We start from the raw sequence: 5,682 nt of genomic DNA on the forward strand, positions 1-5,682 counted from the left end.
TTTTGATTAATTGTGGCAGCAAACCCCTACAAAGCTGCTGGAAGATGAAGAGTTTAAAGTTTGGAGTCTGTTATCTGTAAAACTTTTGTGTGCTCTTTAGAGAAATAGCATTATAAAAGTTAATGTGCAAATAAAATAAACAAATACCTCCAGGCCTTGCCCACCCATGAGCAGTGCAGACTGGTTCCCCTCAGTTTTCCCTGGCCCACTTATAAATCCCCCAGTGATGGGCTTCCAGTACTTTTGCTGTTAGACTATTTTCCAGCCACCAACTAAAAGACTTCCACTTACTCTCAGCAGCATCTGTATAATGTTTGCGGTGACCCTGCATCAAAATCTTGTTAGGCCTCCAAGTAGGAGACCAAAGTGTTTCACACAATTTATACTACTCATATTTTGTATTTAATATGTTTAAACACTAGGATTGGAGTTCAGCGTTTGATTCAATGCAGTCTGTACACAAGCTGACTAAATTACAGATGAACAGAAAAGATGCTGCATGCTTCCTCCCCTCTTACAGGGAGAGGAAAGATACCAGCTCTTCTCAGGAAGTATTTACAAGTTCCAAGCATTCTTAGCATCATGAATAAGCAAACTTCACAAAGGTCCTTAGAGGTCATTGAGAGGAATGGATTTCCATTTTGCAGATGAGAAAATTGAGACGCGGAAAGAGGTTGGGCAACTTTTTTCAAAGGCAAGGATAGAAACAGAGACAGACAAGCAGGAACACCCGACAGGATCTCAGACCCCTGAGCCATCCTGCCTGATCTGTTTCTCCAAGGGTGCTGTTCACAGTGATACTTAACCTCTTCTTCTCAAGATGGGGGTGGGAGTGTTGGTCAATGTACATGTTAACATTTCTTAGGAGGCTGGAAGGAGGCCAAAGGGGCTGGATAAATGGTCTCTAATCATGGCTTGACTTGTACTTGGTAAAAGCCATCCAGAAAATAACAATGGAGTGGAAAATCTCCTCCTTATCCAAGACTCTCAGCCCCACATTACCTACCACAGAAGTACATTTCTACACAAAAAATTACTTCACAGCTCTTAGGTCTGATCCCTAGCTACTATTAACATCATATGTCATTAATTTGAAAGGTCAGGGTAAGAAAAACATAAGCTTGGTACCAAGCAGGTGTACAATCTTAACTAATATTCCTTGCCTCCATGCACAGCCTCCATGTCTACGATCCACTCTGATTCTGTAGAGTCCTTTCTTTGTGGTCTTTGCCTCCCTTTGGGTGACAGAGAGAAATCCTAGATCATTAAGTTATGATATAAGCCAATGGTGATATTTAGAGGAAAAATGAGTGCTTCTGAAATCATTCTATCTCAGAGGAAAAAATAGTGAAGATGGATGCAAATTTCACATGGTCTCAATTTCTACACACAACTTGAAACTCTCTGGAGCCAATTTTGGAAATGGATCCTGCACTGCTACACTCTTCCCCAGGCAAATCCAGCTTATTCTTACAATTCTAATTCCAGGCTTGATCACTGTATCCTCATACCTATAAGGGCGGTGGGAAAACAGGTCTAAAGAAGAGACTGCCAAGGCCGCCACGATGTATACAATCTGATTCTGCAACCTCTGGCCATAGCTGATTAAACCAAGAAAGCCCTGACTCAAGGGCACCTAACCTCTGGGTCTCCGTCTGTCTGACATTATGATTAATGGATTGACTTGGAAAGATAAGCAGCGCCTAAATCCTCTCTGTGGACTCAAGAAGTGGGGAGTTAAGCCACTGAGCTAGTTAGCGGGGGCTTGCAGCTAACAAGGAGTGGTAGGCAGAGCTGGGGTACCCAGAGTAAGTCAAACACCTGCTGGATTTATGAGCAGGGAGTGACTACGGATCCACAGAGGAAGCCAGGTGGGAAGGGAGAGGAGAGTGAGGCAGTGCGGGATAGTTCAGAGAGACCGAGATGCCAGGGCAGTGACGCTGAGCTTCTGTCCGTGCTGAAGCTGGTCATTCAGCTTCTCCCATGCACGAACTTTCAATAAATCCTGCTTCCCGTGAGGCAACTTAAGTGCACGTCTGTTTCTTGTAACCCAAAGAGCCTTGAGAAGAACAAAGGCCCCCAAGGAAATGATTAAAGACCTTCTGGGATAGTCCAACTAGTGCATCCAGCACCATGCACACACACAACTCTCTCCAGACCCCTGGCAATGTCAGGACTCCTGGAGGAGGGCACCCCCTAGTGCAGCTTCTGGTCACTTAGCATACTGCAAGCCACTTGATTCTTCCTCTCAAGTTAACATCAAGCATCACTAAAACTGGGCTTCCCTGTTAGGTCAGCTGGTAACGGATCTGCCCGCAATGTGGAAGACCTGGGTTTGACCCCTGGGTTGGGAAGATCCCTTAGAGGAGGGCATGGCAATCCACTCTAGTATTCTTGCCTGGAGAATCCCCGAGGATTTTAGCCTAGTGGGCTACAGTCCATGGGTTCGCAGAGTCGGATACAACTGAGCAACTAGGCACAGCACAGCACACATCACTAAAATATGTCACTCATATTTAGATTAAAAGATGACAAAAACAAAATTAAACAGAAAAAAAAGATGACAAAAACAAAACCAACCAATACAAAAAGAAAGCCCACCAAGGGAACACAGGGAACACCAATAGGGATATAGCTATTCAGTTTGGATCTGATGTCTTTTTACTCTAACCCTTAACAAAATATTATCTTACCACTTCCTAAAGAGTAATCCTGAGGTTCATGGAAAAAGATAACAGTGTCCCATCTGAGGCTACCTCCATATGTGCCTATGTGCCTTTGTGTTCAAGCTAAGGAGAAAAAAAAATGTAGGAGCTATCCTAAGAGACTAATATCTGGGTCCAGGCACAAGGATATGAGCTCTGCCAGTGTTTGGTGAACATGAATCCAGGCAACCTCTCCAGATGAAGTGTTACAAAAAGCCACCTACAGTGGAAAAGCGAATTCTCTCATCCTTGCCTCTGTTAGTGAGATTTTTTTTTTTTAACACAAAACTTCATTTCTTTACAAAGTAGTTTCCGTAGATGAGATCCTCATTACAGAATCTGTAAGAATTTTAGGATCTTCTCTATAGGTTCCACTCTACTACACTATACTACAAAGTGTCTTTTCATTAGGGTTGCAGAGCGCTCCCTGAGGATAAATAATTTATGTTTGTTTGGTGTTTATTACACAGGGCGTTGTTTCATGAATGACAAATTGATTTTATCCTGCATGCCCCTTCCAAATGAAGGTTTGAACTTTTTATCAAGAAAGGTTCTTTAAAGTCAAATGACCCGTATGCTTGGTAAGAAAGAACCCAGGGTCGATCAGCAATGTCTTGCACAGGCATGGGGTGAAAAAGAGACAGCCGACTAGGGACTGGTCAGCTTTAGTTTACACCTTTAGTATATCGGCAAGTGTTTGATTTAGCACATTGCATTTTTGAGCTAAGTGCAAAACTTTTCTGCGTCAAATATCCCTTCCAGAGAGAAGTGCTAACATTCGAAATTAAAATAATACACAGAAAATAACACTGATATAAAATGTTGCCTCTAAGTTCTACAAAAGTAACAGTAACTAGTTAACAACTGAAAATTCCAGAAGAATATTAAAACTCAAACCCAGGTAGTAAGGTTTTTCGCATGATTTGGAAGGTCCACATGCCAGTTAAAGAGAAATAATCATAAAAATGAGAAAAATAAAAAGTAATGATGTAATAAACTTGGGCTTAAGTCCTAAAAAAACACAAAAATTCTTTCACACTAAGGTGAAGCTCTCCCTTCAAAATATGTGTGGTCCCCCCGTCTTTTTTCCTTATTTTGATAATTGAGAAACTGAGGCATAGTGAAAAAGAAAAACCAATTCAAAGGCCCCATTGTGAATCAGTAGCAGATTCTAAGCACAGAATATGACTCGATTTGGAGCTGACTTGTTCTAGCTCACAGACACCTGGATGACTCTCACAGCACAGGATGAAGGCTACCGCTGGGCACCTCCTTGCAAACTGCAGTGTGGCTCGGCAGGAGACTGGCAAAGGTTCACGATGGGCAGACCGCAGGTGAGAGGTCAGGAGATTAGCTGACACTGAAGGACAATATATCTCAACCCAATAGTCTTTTAAACAGAAACTTTACAAACAGGAAAAAAAGCGCAATAACAGTTCCACAACCTGAACCATTTCTGAAAGTCTCATCTGTGTTCAAAGCATGTATCAAGGACTTCCCTGGTGGTCCAGTGGTTAAGACTCCGTGCTTCCAATGCAGGAGGCGCAGTTTCTATCCCTGGTCGGGGAGCTAAAATCCCACATCTCCCATGGCCAAAGAATTAATAAATACACAAAAGTTTTAAAAATATGTATCCTGCACCCCCCTGACATTATATGATGACTTGCTTCTATGATGCTACTTCTTTAAAAGAATTGGGAAGACTGTACCTATATTGATTTATTTATATTTTCATGAGAAGGGATGAAGTACAGAAATAATCCACTCACTTTACACTTAAGCTAGACAGTTTAATATTTTGGGCTTGCTCTCTAAAAGAAGAAAGTGCATCCGTCTAAAATCAGACCAGATTCTCTCCACTGGAGAAGGAAAGCAAAAAGGGGATACAGTGCAGTGACTGTAGAATCAGACTCACATCACTTGGAACACGGGACCTGCATCTCACCTGCTCTGTGACCTTAAAGACATCCTTAATCTGAATCCTGGTTTCCAAATCCCTAAAGCAAAGAAATGAGTATCCACCTTGCGAGATGGAAGAGTATTTTTAAATAGTGTATGTTAGGCACCTGATCCAGGGTCTGACAGAGATAACTCAATGCATAGTAACTATTAGCGTATAGTTTACCTTCTAGTGGGCTTCCCAGGCACACTAGTAGTAAAGAACCTGCCTAGCAATGCAGGAGATGTAAGAGACACAGGTTTGATCCCTGGGTCAGGAAGATCCCCTGGAGCGGGGCATGGCAACCCGCTCCAGTATTCTTGCCTAGAGAATCCAATGGACAGAGGAGCCTGGTAGGCTACAGTCCATAGGGTTGCAAAGAGTCGGACACGACTGAAGTGACTTAGCATGTATACCTCTTAGTTAACTAAGAATGCTCTGGATGTTTGCTTTTCTGGAAGACAAACTGGAGACATCATGTCCTGCCAAAGACCTCAGGTATAGTCAGTGGTTGAGTCCAGAAATAAAATACATCTATTGTGGGTCAGCGTATGTAACTGGACCAAGGACACTCACTAAGAGCAGAGCTCATTAGAATGTGCTGGCCCTTAAGACCACCTCCTTTCGCTACAAGTTACATTAATGGTTACAGATGGTAAAGTAGGGCTGTTTTCAAAACCTTCAGAGGTATTGAGGTAACTCTAATGGCTCTCAAATAAATCTGGTTGTTTTTTTTTTAATTTGTTTGTTTTTGCTATCTCTTCTGTGCAGAAACAAACCCCAGTAATACCACAGTTGAAATTGCATGGTATGGTAAGCAGTTACCAAAAATAAGTATCAAATATTACTGTGAAATATGCATTTTCCAAAAACAAGCATTTGATCCATTTAAAGGGTTTTACTGTTGATTTGCAATTAAAAAGAAGTGACCCATTTCATTTAACTTTTTCCTCCCTTCTTTCTTGAATATTACTAGTGGGAAAACACTTAATGACCATGAAAATTCAAGATATTTTAGATCTTGAAGATCAGGATAAA

The 5,682-nt window shown here is 41.8% G+C and overlaps 1 protein-coding gene across 4 annotated transcripts in view; it reads right to left on the reverse strand.

Annotated features, from left to right (window-relative positions):
- SUGCT (succinyl-CoA:glutarate-CoA transferase) overlaps positions 1–5,682 on the reverse strand; it is an 861,197-nt gene that overhangs the window by 167,035 nt on the left and 688,480 nt on the right. The gene's annotated exons all lie outside the window — the stretch shown is intronic.

The sequence above is a fragment of the Bos indicus genome, chromosome 4 (genome assembly GCF_029378745.1).
Source record: "Bos indicus isolate NIAB-ARS_2022 breed Sahiwal x Tharparkar chromosome 4, NIAB-ARS_B.indTharparkar_mat_pri_1.0, whole genome shotgun sequence".
Lineage (NCBI taxonomy): Eukaryota > Metazoa > Chordata > Mammalia > Artiodactyla > Bovidae > Bos > Bos indicus.